This window comes from Rhincodon typus, chromosome 1 (genome assembly GCF_021869965.1).
Source record: "Rhincodon typus isolate 14 chromosome 1, sRhiTyp1.1, whole genome shotgun sequence".
Lineage (NCBI taxonomy): Eukaryota > Metazoa > Chordata > Chondrichthyes > Orectolobiformes > Rhincodontidae > Rhincodon > Rhincodon typus.
This window is the reverse complement of record NC_063332.1, coordinates 163,469,966-163,484,518: the sequence shown is the minus strand read 5'-3', so window position 1 is coordinate 163,484,518 and position 14,553 is coordinate 163,469,966. Positions and strand designations below refer to the sequence as shown.

The following is a 14,553-nucleotide window of genomic DNA, read 5'->3' as shown; positions in this document are numbered from 1 at the left end:
TGTGCTGGGCCAAAGACCTGTTAGAATTTTGTATGTAGGTATGACTCTAAGAAACAAAATCGTTTAAAGTGCTCCATGGACCATATGGTACAGAATAAATATTCAAACTACTGAAACATGGAGGGGTGCCTAAAAACTTGAATATAGAGCTGGATTTAAGAATGGTCTTAAACTAGAGGGATTGAATGAGTTGCAGAATCAGGGGTCTAGTTTTCTGAAAACAGCTGCTGTTGGAGGGGTAGAGAAAGTGGAGTATGTATAGACTGAAAAATATGAGTTCAGGCTAGGCTTGGGCAGGTGTATAACGTGAGGAGGTTTTAATAGTTGGAAGGGGTAAGGTTAGGAAGTGATTTTAAACTTAAGATTGAGAATTTTAAGTTGAGGCTGGGAGGACTAAGACAATAAGATCTATAAGGAGAGATGTGATTAGTGAGCAGGAGCTAGTGTGGAAGGGGGAAAAAGTGTCATCTCTGGAGATGTTTTAGAATTGGTTAAGTAAGTGTTGAATGAAGCAAGAGTATTCCAATTGAACTGGGTAATAGAGGAATAGTACTGAAAACAAAAGAATGCTAGACATCACAGCAGGTCAGGCAGCATCCATGGAGAGAAAACAAGCTAACATTTCAAGTCTAGATGACTCTTCATCGAGTGTTGGAGAGTTTGGGAAGTTGTTTTTGCCTATGGGCAGGTTGAGCAAGACAACGAGGGATACTGCACCTTGCTCATAGTCATAGAATGACCATTCAGCCCATCAAGTCTTCACTAACCCTCTGAAGAGCATTCCATCCTATCCCCATATTTACCATATCTAGCTTGTACATCGCTGAACACTATTAGGCCATTTAGCATGGCCAATCCACGTCTTTGGACTGTGGGACGAAACTGAAGCATCCAGAGGAAACCCACACAGACACACGGAGAATGTGCAAACTTCACACATAATGCCACCTAAGGCTGGAACCAAACCCATGTCCCTGGTGCTGTGAGGCAGCAGCACTAACCTCTGAGCCACTGCAGTATGTCAATTGTAACTTTGATTAAGGCTTTGGATGGATTCAAACGGTGTGTCAGGAAAGAAAGACCATTGGATTTTGGCAGTGACAATCATTCATGAAATTTGCAGAGGAAAGGAAGATTTGGAAATGGAGCATAATTAGTGAAGACAGGAAGCTGAGGACAAGATTTTGCAGAAGGTTTGACAGCAAGAAAGGCAGTATCTGGGAAGAAGGAATCATTAATAATGGTTATAGTATGAGGATCTGGAAAAAGAAGTTGCTCCCGAGCTACCTTGCAGCAAGACATAGATCATTCACTTTTCATTTGGCAAAATGCTACCAAGGAACCACATTTAATATGAACATACAAATTAGGAGCAGAATAGCCCCTTAAGCTTTCTGTGTCATTCGTAGGATCCTGGCTGACCTGAGTCCTCCATATTCTGATCTACTCCCAATAACTTTTCACCCCCCTTTTCTCATCCAAGATCCATCTATCACCGCCTTAAAATTATTCAAAGACTCTATTCCCACTGCCTTTTGAGGAAGAAAGTTCAAACTGAAGCCCCTCTGTGAGAAAAAACATTCTCTGTATCTTTATATTCTCTGTTTTCAATAGTCATCTCCTTATTTTTAACAGTGGTCTGTAGTTCTAGATTGTCCCACAAGAGGAAACGTCTTTTCTACATTCGCATCATCCTCTCAAGTTCCCACAGGATCTTACATGTTTCAATCAAATAACTGCTTTCTCTTCTAAGTGGATGCAAGCCGAGCTCATCAAACCTTACCTCATAAGACAAACTGCTCATTCTGGGTATTAGTATCGTAATTGTTCTCTGAATTGTCTCCAGCACATTTGTATCTTTTCTTAAATAAGAAGACCAATACTGTGCGCAAACGTCCTGCTGTGATCTCAAGAATGCCCTATCAAACTGAATCATAAACTGCAAATAAAAACAAACTATTGTGGATTCTGGACATATTAAATATAAGCACAAGTGCTAGAGAAACTTAGCAGGTTTGGTAGCATCTGTGGAAAGAGGAACAGAGTTAACATATGGAGTCCAAAAGCAGCTACATTGGACACAAAATGTTAACTCAGCTCCCGAGTTTCTCTAGCACTTTGTGCTTTTTAATACCTATTTTTGTGTTTAATTCCCCTCATAAGAACATTCTATCAGCTTTCCTGATTACTTTTGTGATTCATGCATTAATTCACCCATATCTCTCTGCATTTCTGAATTCCGTAAACTCTCACTTTTTAGATATTTTGCTTATTTTTCTTTCTTCTGGCCAAAAAGGACAATTTCACAGTTTCTCACATTATACTCACTTATCCTACCTCAACCCCTTTGTACCCTCTTACGTGCTCTTCAATGCAGTCTGTCTATTGGCTTCAGACTGACCATCGACTGAATTGAGCACAACTCACCAAACGTAAGCCCGTAATCAGATGGCCACAGAGGAATTGCAAGGAATCATTGGATCTGCCCTGTCACAAGTCCAAACCATTTCTTCAATCCAGTTGTGACAGTCTATCAAAATTTTATGCTGCTACTGGATGCCAATGATTTGGGATGTTCATAAATGACCAACCATTGATTAATGCTAAATACAGAGAAAGATCTGCCAGATGAGTCATTGTGCAAATTTTATGTATAATGTGAGCAACTAAATCAAAACACATTAATTGTTTGCAAGGCTACTCGTTCTTGGTGCATCAATATTAACAAACACAATAACAAAATTTGTATTTATATATCAGTGCTTTGAATATGGTAGAATACCAGGTCCGTTTATAGGAGCATTTTCTAATCAAATTTGAAGCTGAACTACACAAGGAGATATTAGATTGGTATCTAAAATCTTTGAAAAAGGAAGGTAGATTTTAAGGACCATCTTAAAGGAGGACATAGACATAAGTAAAGAGGTGGAAATATTTCGGGTGTTAATTTTGGAGTTGAAGGTTTAGACTGCCGAAGGCACAGTAGGGAATGGTACATTGAAATTCAGGGAGCTGCGAGAGGTCAGAATTTGAGGAATGTTCTGAGGATTATATGGGTGCAAGAAGTTACAGAGATAGGAAGGAACAAAGCCATGGAGAGAATTGAATATAAGTTTGAGATCTTTAAATTTCAAATGCTGCAAGTTTGGGAATCATTATAAATTAATGAGCAGAACAGAGAAGGGAACTTGGTGTGTTAGGATATGGGGCAACAAATTCTTCAAGGAAGCGCATAAATGCTTTCCAGCTTAGAAAATCTCCTCACAGTATCTAATTATAACTCTATTATCACCAAGAAGAATTTCACTGAGCAATCTATGGAAAATAAACATACTTTTTTTTGGCATAGTGAGAAGTTGCAATGTCTGAGTTGCTGGAAGCTTAAGCTGCGAAAGGTCACTTTGTATTGCTTTGTTTTTAACATAGTGAAGACACAGGGAGGAGGAGATAAGGAGGACTTTTTAATTGAAACCCAGTAGGAATAAGAATAGTTTATAACTTATAATTTCGTCATTGAAATAAAAAGAATCATCAGTCTTGCCATAAACATCACTGACAAGCAAAGGCAGCAATGTTAGAATGGAATATCTCAGTTTAAAGGTTGAAAGTTACTCAAACTAAAAGTCTGACTGAATTCACTTATAAAACTTATCTATTCAAATAGCTTTTAGTCACTTCTTCTGAACCATACAGATCAGTAATAGGAAGGAATAAATAGTTCTGTTCTATCTGCATTTTCTTTATACTTTTTAATTGCTCAAGATCTTTTAATTGATTTGTCCTCTCAAAAAGTTTAAAGGATTGTTTTATCAATAATATGAGACAGAAGGTGGACTAAAGGACAAGATTTAATGTTTATCTCATTTTCTACTTGGGGACCCTGCAGCCTTCAGGATTCAATATCAAATTTTAGAACCTGAACACCTTCTTCCATGTCCTTCCCTGATACTCACAGACCAGGCCTTGTCATCACATAGGCTGCTTTCACCACAACCAAACCATTTTCACCACTAATGGTCCCTCAAATAACCACACAGTTACCTCAAATAACCACACAGAGACTGGTATTCCATCACCAACTCATCCTTTATTTTACTTGTGCACAGTACACTGGTTGTGGCCAGCCAGCTCAGAGTCAGTCGCCTGAACTGAGGAGATTCTAAATCCCCATTTATATTGGTCAGCCAGGGCTTCCTGATTTGCCCAGGTTAACAAGCACAAACAAAGATCGCATGGTCAATGAGATCCACCTGGTTCCAATCACTACAGTCCCCATTATCGGCTTTTCATTCTCCCCAGCTCACCATTACCTCTTTCTGTGGGTTCCATCTCCACCTATCATTTACACCTCCCCCACTCCCTCCACTAGTCTTCAGCAAATGTACCAACCTCGCTACAATCAGGTCTTAAGAAGGATCATCGCACCCTGAATGTTGACTCTGCTTTCTCTTCACAGATGTTGCCAGACCTGCTGAGTTTCTCCAGTTATTTGTTTGTTTTTAGCAATACCCGTTTGTCTTCATGTGTCCAGTAACTCAAACAATACCTCCACTAAAATAATGTACTAAAGAATGTTGGGTGAACATATTAACTTTTTATCTTTATTTTGTTTCTGTAACACTACTATGTTAACATTTATTTACGGAATTACTTTGCAATAATTTATGCTTAAAACTTAGTCTCTAAACAGGTGATTACTTTGCCATTTTAAAATTCTGTTTATGAAGTTGTATAGTAGTTATGCAGTTGTTTCGCTAACAATAACTTTGACATATAGCTATAGCAATTACCTCACTTCATTTATTCATTAATGAAGTGAAGTGATTGCCATAAAGTTGTTATGAATTATTCTTCGTCTGCAGGATAATTATGCAGTGTCTTTGTCTTGATCAAATGTACTATTTACAGCAGTCTGGGGTTTTGTACAATCCACTCATTTGGCCACTGATGATAACTTGATACAGGAATATCCCAGAAAGAATCAATATTAGTTGAGTTGGGTCTATAATAACATTGGTGTCATTTTACCAGTCAACTTCATTCCAGAAATGAGCCAGCCCAGATGTAGTGGGCTGAATAGTCTCTTTTGCTTAAGACCATAAGAAAAAGCAATAGGAGTAGGCCACTCGGCCCCTTGAGCCTGCTCCACCATTCAACAAAATCATGACTGATCTGACATTTATCACACCCACATTCCTGTGTTTTCTGCATAACACTTGATTCGCCTACTGATCAAGAATCTATCTATCTCAGCCGTAGCTATCCACAAGGATTCTTCCCACAGGGAGTTCAAAGTCAAGGTGTTCCAAAGACTCTCAACCCTCTGAGAGACAAAATTCCTCCTTATCTCAGTCTTAAATTGGCACCCCTTATTCTGACACTATACCCTCTGGTCCTCGACTCTCCCACGAGGGGAAACATCCTCTCAGCATTTAGCCTGTTGATCTCCTTAAGAATCCTATATTATTTCAGTGAGATCACCTCTCATTCATCCAAACTCCAATGTCTCAACCGTTGTGCATAAGACAATCCCTCCAAACCAAGACCGTCCTAGTGAACCTTCTCTGTACTGCTTCCAATGAAATGATATCTTTCATTAAATAAGGGGATCAAAACTGCTCACTGTTCTCCAGATGTTGTCTCACCAGCATCTTTTACAGTTGCCGTAAGAGTTCCTTACTCTTATACTCCAAGACACTCCAAGGGCCAACATTTCATCGGCCTTCCTAATTACCTATATACTAGCATTCTGTGTTTTGTGCACAAGTACCCCCAAGTCTGTTTGTGTTGCAGCTTTCTGCAGCTTTTTTCCCATTTAAATAATACTGTTCTTTTGCTCTCCCTTCCCAAATGGGCAACTTCATATTTCCCACATTATACTCTATTTGCCAACTTTTTGTCCAGTTGATTAACCTATCAATATCTCTTGGAAAAACTGTATATATCTCTTGCACAACCTGCCTTTCGACCTGTTTTTGAGTTGTCTGCAAATTTGGCTGTAGTACATTCACTTCCTTCCTCCACGTCATTAATATATATGGTAAACAGTTATGGTCCCAACACTGATCCTGTGGAACCCCATTGGTCACAGGTTGCCAACCTGAAAAGGAAGCCCATATCGCCACCTGCTGTTTCCTGCCCATTAGCCAATTCTCTATCTGTGCCAAAGTATTACCTCCAGCACCATGAGCTCGTATCTTCTGACAACCTTTTGTGAGGTACTTTGTTAAATCCCTTGTGGAAGCCTGATTGGAACATATCTACTGTTTCCCTTCTATCCACTCGAAAAACTCTTAAGAAATTAGTCAGACCTAATTTCCCTTTCATGAAGCCCATGCTGACTCTGCTTGGTTAGACTATGATTTTCCAAAGGTTCTGTTGTTACTTCCTTAATAATTGATTCTAATACTTATCCAACAGTAGATGTTAGGCTAATTAGAGAATGGATCTCTTTTTATTTACCCCTTTTATCAAACTTAGTTCTCCAATTTAAAGTTCAAGACAAAGTGAAAGTCTGAGAGAAACCACTCAGAATGGCTTATTTTTAGCAGTGTGACAACTGTGATTCCAGCTGAGGACTTAAGCCTCCTAGCTTTCAATTCTACTCATGCATAGTGAATCCTAAAGCAGATTCCAAGCCCCCTAAATGGTTTTAGGGAAAGCTTAGGGCTTCCTGTCTCAATTGCAATGAGGTGCAATGGTGTTCAGACACACAGAATTGGATAAGATATAGGACTGATGCATCACTGACAAGAAAGCAATCTTGATTTATTATCTTGTCATAAACCCCTAGTCTGCAGGAATATCAGTGTTTTCAGCATTTTATCTGCTTCTTTTGTGAGCATTTATGATTGATTTTGAGGAATAAATTCTAACCCTCTAAACCAGATACAGGAATAATAATAAATATTACCCCACACATTAAACCTATTCCAAATACATGACAGAGCCATTTATATGAAAGATGCAAGTTTTGTTTTAAATGACTATAACATTTTATTGAACAATCTTACATTTGATGTTGTAAATGTTTCAAAGTATAGTTCGTTGTCTAAGTTCAGCAAGACATATCAAATAATCATCCTATTTCCCTTGAGCCTTTTCAGTTTAGCATGTGTGCTAAATCTCTTCAGATCTAGTTTAAGAAAGCTCTGTTATGTGAAATTACCAAAAGATTTCATATTGCCACTGATATATCACATGATTCATGAAAACTATTTTATATAGGATAAAGTAATCAGTTATATAGAATGTTACTATCAGCTTGAGTTATTAGGCTGTAATATTCTGATTATATTTCAACTTGAGGCATCTCTGTGAAGCTTCTCATGCTAACCAATGTCACAAAAACTATTCCATAGTACAGGCCTCAGTGTTGTTATGTAAGGTGTTTGGTTCTGTAAGGGTTAATGTTAGAGATTGCATTAAGTTCCGCCCAATATGATGATTTTGTAATGACTTGGGCAGGGAGAACAGCTGTAGATCTTGAAGGAGACAGACTTATCAGCTAGGTCTTCTCATAGTCTTTGTAACAATATTTATCATACCAATATAACTTATATCACACTGTTATCATGCAAGAAGCTACATCTTGCCTGAGTTCAAGAATCTCTTTTTGGTAGAGAAATCAGAGTTAACATTTCGGGTCTGGTGACCCTTCCTCAGAATTGATGGTATATAGGAAAATGTCCACCTTCTTCCTCATCCGAGGATTCCCCAGCACCATTGCTGACAAGGCCCTCAACTGGATCCGATCCATCTCCCGCACTTCCACCCTCACCCCCTCTCTTTCCTCCCGCAACAGCGATAGGGTTCCCCTTGTCCTTACCTACCATCCCACTAGCATCCACATTCAGAAAAACATTAGCCGCCATTTCTGCCACCTCCAGCAAGATGCCACCACCAGATACATATTCCCCTCCCCTCCTTTGTCCACCTTCCACAGCGACTGTTCCCTCTGGGACACCTTGGTCCAGTCTTCGTTCACCCCCCAACCCCGCCCCATAGCCCCATGGCAACTGCCGAAGGTGTAACACTTGCCCATTTACCTCCGCCTTCCTCAGTATTCAAGGGCCCAAATGTGTCTTCCAGGTGAAGCTGCACTTCACCCGCACTTTACACAATCTAGTCTACTGCATTTGCTGCTCACAATGTGGTCTCCTCTACATTGGGGAAATGAAGTGTAGACTGGGTTATTGCTTCACAGAACACCTACGTTCTGCTCGCAAAAAAGACCCTGAGCTTCAGTTGCCTACCACTTCAACAAACCACCCTGTTCCCTGGCCAACGTTTCTGTCTCAGGCTTACTGCAGTGCTCCAATGAAGCTCCACATAAGCTGGAAGAACAACACCTCATTTTCCACATAGGGACCCTGCAGCCTTCGGGACTTAATATCAATTTCAATAACTTTAAGGTCTGAACTCTCCTATGTCCTAGTCCCATCCCCACACACCAGGCCTTGTAATCGCATGGTCTGCTATTACACACAACCCATTGTTAGCCACTAACAGTCTCCATTAACAGCCATTCACCCTCCTAGCCAGATCATTATCCACTCCTTTGTTGGTCCAGCTGTTTTTCTCTCTCTTTAGGCTCTATTCCCACGTATCATTTTCTCCTTAGCCACTCCCTCACCCTATCTTCTGCATAAAAATACACATTTTCCTAGCTGCCATCAGCTCTGAGGGAGGATCACCGCACCCGAAACGTTAACTCTGATTTCTCTTTACAGATGCTGCTGAGCTTTTCCAGCAATTTCTGTTTTTTTTCTTATTTACAGCATCCACAGTTCCTTCAGTTTCTCCCTTTGGTCATCTACCCAGTATTTGTTTTCTCTACAAAGCAGGCCCCAAAAGGCAGCAAATCTACCTTATGGCGACCAAGATTCCAGCTGGCTTATAGAACAGGACAACCAGTGTGAGGTTTCATCACAAGCAGGAAATAATGTCTTTACTTATTTAAAATTTGATTAATTCCATGTTCATCCTGTGAAGGTTTTGAAATTCATTCTCAAGTTGTTGGCAAGGTCAGCACTTTTTGTTCACTTGTAGTCACCCTGTGAGGGTGATCATGGGTCTTCTTCTAGGTCCCACTATGGTCCATACAGTGAAGGTCTTCCATGGTGAGGTTATGTTGAAAATGCTAGTGTTTTGATCCAGCTAAGAGTAGTGATAACTGTCCAAGTCAGGATGGTAAGTCATTCAGATGTGAATTTGCTATGGCATTAACATATACCTGCTGCCCTTGTCTTTATAGATGATGGAGGTTGTGGTTTTGAGGGGAGCTGCTGTTTTGCTTTGGTGCATCCTGTAGAGAGTAGACACTGTAACTCTGACTCTGTGAGAATTTTAACCTTCAAAGTCTGATTTAAACTTAGAAAGTTAAGTAAGACTATCCAATCAATTGGGATTCAAGTGCAACAATTATAGTGAGATTTTGAAATTTAATAAGACTTTAAGCTGGAATATAACATAATTAGGTATAAAGCAAAAACATATGAACATGAAATGTTGTGAGTTCTGGTTCATGTTGAGCCAGTTGGCTGATATGTACAAACAACTCTTTTAATCTTCACTTCTCCTGTTCTTGATGCTTAAGTCTTCTTGACTTCTGGAATCCACAAGAATGTTTGACCAGAGTCTTCCTTCAAATCCTTGACTAACAGCCACAACTAACATTCCCTCAGTCACTTATATTATACCACTTTTCAGCGATGGATATTAGGATAGATTATTGATGATTTTTGTGCTGTAGATATCCACAGATATTTATTTCACATACCTTGTGGAGCATCATGTTCTTCATCTAAACTTTAGGTTAAACATCTCACCTTTGATGTCAATCTCTCCTCCATTAGTTTATTGGAGATATACACTCTGGCCATATTTTTACATCACCTTTTCTTTATCATCTCCCAAGCTATCTGACCCCAACTAGTCCCACCCTCTATTTGTTCTATCTCTGGTACCACACCGACTTTCAAAAGATTTTATTAGTTTTGATATTGTAATTACATTTATTTTTGAGGTCTGCGAACAAGCATTCACAATGACTGTTCTGTGAAGCTGATTTAAACTCTTAGCAAGCCAGTGAACTACATTATTATGTATGAGAGACAAGCATGCTTCTACATACTACAGAATGTATATGCCTCAACAAGTATCTTAATTAAGCAAGGCTGAATGAAAAGCTTCATACTAACTTTCCCTCTTCCAATGCTGGCTGTTTGTTAAAATTAGCCAACCTTATTTCAAAACAATTTACCTAACTTGGTTTTTGTGACAGTGGAAATTATTAAGCAGTTTCCAATAGAACTGAGCAACACGGCTGCTGGATGAGGTGGCAGTCAATGCTCCTTTCTGGATGTTGATCTTCTTAAGTGATGTTGGATCTGCAGCCAGTGAAACAAGAGGATAATATTCCATCAAACTCCTGCTGTTTGCCAGATAACAATACCCAGACATCCAGTCTGTGGCCAAAAGGAGGATAGAGAATTTAATTTGTCTGTTTGAGCCGGGCACCATGATCACAAGTGGCCAGCAACTTTATCTTCAAGATTTCTCTTAATGCTGTTATAATCTCAGCTGATATTATAACTGAAAAGGTCAGATCCCTGTCTGAAACCTGGCTTGATAGATCATATTTTGATTTGTTTTGGCTTCAACAAAATGGTGTCTTCCTGAAACATAAGCACGTAATGCTACAGATTTTGCTTAAACACTGAAATAGAAGAAATGAAGATGAAATAAAAACAAATTAAACCATCTGTATTTAACACAAAGGTTTTTAAACATGCAGTAAAAAGTGAATCCCATTAGTCCAAAAACACTGCTTTATAAATTGAAATGAAAATCAGCTGCTCTTGCATTGTACCCAAACATTGTATGGTCTAAAGTATGTAAAGATACAACTTATACATAACTCATCCAGTGCTCACACTCGAATCCCTGTCTCTATCACCTCAATAGGTTTAAGTAATTTGTCACTCTAACTTATGGGCTGGTAACGCAGATAACTTCTTCCTGGAGATATTATACACCTGATTATACTCATCTTTAAATAAGCTTTTCAGGGTTTTATCTTAACACTTCTGATCTAAGATTATCGCTGACTCTTTTTCCTAAAGTAATCTGGTTTTACAATGTCCTTCCCTACTAAGGTACACTGATCTATACAATCATCTACAACCAGGACATCAAAAAAAAAGTAAAACTGAAACTGAAATCTCTCTCTACTACGGGTATTTCGCATATATTTAAAGAAAACATTCTCCTGACCTTCTAAACTGGAAGTTGTTTATCTTGTTCTGTCATAAAACCTTACCAATGTACACAAAAACCAATTAATCAAACTTTTTATTAACCAGCAGGGACCAGGAGAATGTCAGGTGGTCAAATATTCCGCATAATCAAGAGGTACAGGTAACTGCAGTAAACCCTGACCAAGCGAAACACCCCTAAAAAATGTGTAAAACATAACACACCTCCTAAAATTAATGAAAAAACACACAGTAAGTAATAGAAATGTAATTTCTATCATTGTTATACTTTTTTTTCCTTTATTCATTAATGGGATGTGGGCATCGCTGGCTAGGCAGCATTTATTGCCCATCCTTAATTGCCCAGAGGGCAGTTCAGAGTCAACCACATTGCTGTGGGTCTGGAGTCACATGTAGGCTAGACCAGATGAGGATGGCAATTTCCTTCCCTAAAGGACATTAGTGAACGAGATGGGTTTTTCCAACAATCAACAATGGATTCATGGTCATCACTAGACTCTTAATTCCAGATATTTTATTGAATTCAAATTCCACCATCTGCCATGAACCTGGGTCCACAGAACATTATACGGGTCTCTGGATTAACAGTCCAGCGATAATACCACTAGGCCACCGCCTCCCCCAGCATTTATAGCATAAACGCTCAGACATCATGGTAGATTGAGTATGTGAGATATTTAATTTTTGCCAATTGTTAAGGTGCAGGTTAAAACAAAGTTTGCTGTAATTCGAACACTATGCATGAAAACCTGTTTTAGCAGAAATCACCATGGCTACAGGAATACTTATAAATTAATTATTAACTTCAGACAAACAGAAAAATCCATGTCGCTCACTAACCCAGAATCTAAAAACCCAAATTTGTAATAAATGGTATTAAAAAAAAAATCAGACAGTTTATATCATACTACAGATAACAATACCAAAGATTCCCCAAGCCAAATATCATGATTCCCAAAAGCGTGGGTTTATCTACCAAAGTAATGACACCAAGAGCCTTGTGTCAAGATGATTTCTTTTAGGCATCATGCATGAAAAGAGTAAAGGAATTCCACAAATTGTTAATATATCAATCTTCTATAAGTTCCAAAAATACTTGTTTTTTTTTAATACTGATTGGAAATTGTAATTTCATGCTGAATTCCATCAAACTCACATTACTGAGAACATTACTCGGTACACATTATATTGCATTGCCATTTCAAGTAATTTAAATACAATTAAAAGAACAAAAAATCTGACATTTTGTTGAATTCCAATTTTGTTTATATGACAATATTTTAACAGCAAGCAGCTTTTAATTGAAGCCAGTGTTATATCAGAGAAGAAAATCAGAGAAGCAGAAAATTTTTGCAGATTACTTTCTTGTGCTTCAACATGAGATTTAATCATTTTTATTGAATGCTTTTATTTATTATTTAGAGAAAAACAACAATTAAATGTAGCTCTCATAAGTGACTCAGAAGATGCAAGGCGCAATAATTGACCCCCACTATGAGTCATGAGTTGAAATGCCAAACTTGATGAGTATTCTTTTCACATTGATCTCTGCTAAGATGGATATTGTTAACATTAGCAGATTATCTTTAGAAAAGCTGTCCAGAGAAGAAGGAAAAGGGAAGATAATGTACTTTTTGTACTTTTTAACCAAGCTTTGTCAAAAATTGATCAACAAGCAGCATTTGACTAAGTTTGTGTTGGATTAATTTCATTGAACAGCAATGTTTGTAAGGCAAGGAAAACAAAACAAAAGTCACTCCGAGATAACAAGGTGTAGAGCTGGATGAACACAGCAGGCCAAGCAGCATCAGAGGAGCAGGAAAGCTGACGTTTCGGGCCTAGACCCTTCTAAGGTCTAGGCCTGAAACGTCAGCTTTCCTGCTCCTCTGATGCTGCTTGGCCTGCTGTGTTCATCCAGCTCTACACTTTGTTATCTCGGATTCTCCAGCATCTGCAGTTCCTACTATCTCCAAAAGTCACTCCGATGATTTTTTAATGTACTGTTTGTTGACATTTTCACTTTAAAATATTTACATCTGAATCACTTAAACATATTAGTAATGTTAATATTGATTATCACATTCATACCTAAAAACAAGCACAATGCCAACTTGGCTTGGAGTTAACAAAAGCTGAGAGAGCTTCAATTATGAGTTATTTTCATTATGGAATATCTGCTACTTCAAGGAGATATTCAGAAATGAGTCGTATTTTCTTAAGCAATTATAAAGGTTTAATTCCCAATCTAGGTGGAAATATAAGCCACTAGATACAGAGAGGTTTTAAAGAGATGTAGACAAGTTATGTGAATGGGATAAAGGTGTAAGTAGAGTATAACGTGGAAATGTATGAGGTTATTCACTTTGGTTATAAGAACAGAAAATTAGAATACTTTTTTTAAGGTGTGAAACTTGTTAAATGTTGAGACTTGTGTGTGCTAACACAGGGAACTATGACGAATTCTTTTTAATAAGCATTCTTTGCACTGAAAGCCAGCATTCTGTGAAACTGTTAACTCTGGAACAATCAAGAATATGGAGAATTCCAAAAGCAATTGTGGAGCAATGTTCAGTTATGTCCAATTATAGGGTCAGGACTTGTCACAAAGGTTTCAAGAAGTGACTCCGAACACTTTAGGAGGGGTCACTGAAAAACAGCTCCAGGATAGTTGGTGGAAGAAACAGAGACAGAGATACAAACGTTTGTAGGAAAGCAACAGATAATTTTATTGGGAATACAGCTGAAGAGAGGAGCCAATTGCAATTGGATGGTTCTGTGCAGCTGGAACAAACTCAGCAGAAAGTCCCAGGAATTAGCAAGCATCCAGGAACTGGATTCAGAAGAAGTCCTGGGGAACTGAGAAAGTTGCTGGCAGTATATTGGGGAAGCCATGAGGGTCTAGAAGAAGGCTGTGAGCATTACAGTTCAGTACAGCTAGGTAAGGAGGGATTGAAAAGCCCATTAGCAGTGATCAGGGAAACCCAGGGACATGTCCTGTGAACCTGGCTATGGATGAAAAGATGCAGTTGTGTCTATGAGTAAGTATTGAAGTGCAGTTTTGAAGTCAAGGAGAGTGAACCCAAAACCAAACACAGGTAAATGGACTAGTTTCATTTGGGAAATTTGGTCGGCATGGAAAAGTTGGACCAAAGGATCTGAATCTTGAGAGGGGATTTCAAGATCAGATCAACAAAGTGAAGAATTGTAATCCTTGTGAAGTTTAATGAGAATTGATTATCCACCATATGATTATGATTGGGAGGGAGATTGTGGA

General features: G+C 38.6%; 1 protein-coding gene across 1 annotated transcript in view; it reads right to left on the bottom strand.

Moving 5' to 3' along the window:
• Positions 1-14,553, bottom strand: part of LOC109918329 — an 859,583-nt gene that overhangs the window by 628,076 nt on the left and 216,954 nt on the right. The window lies entirely within an intron of this gene.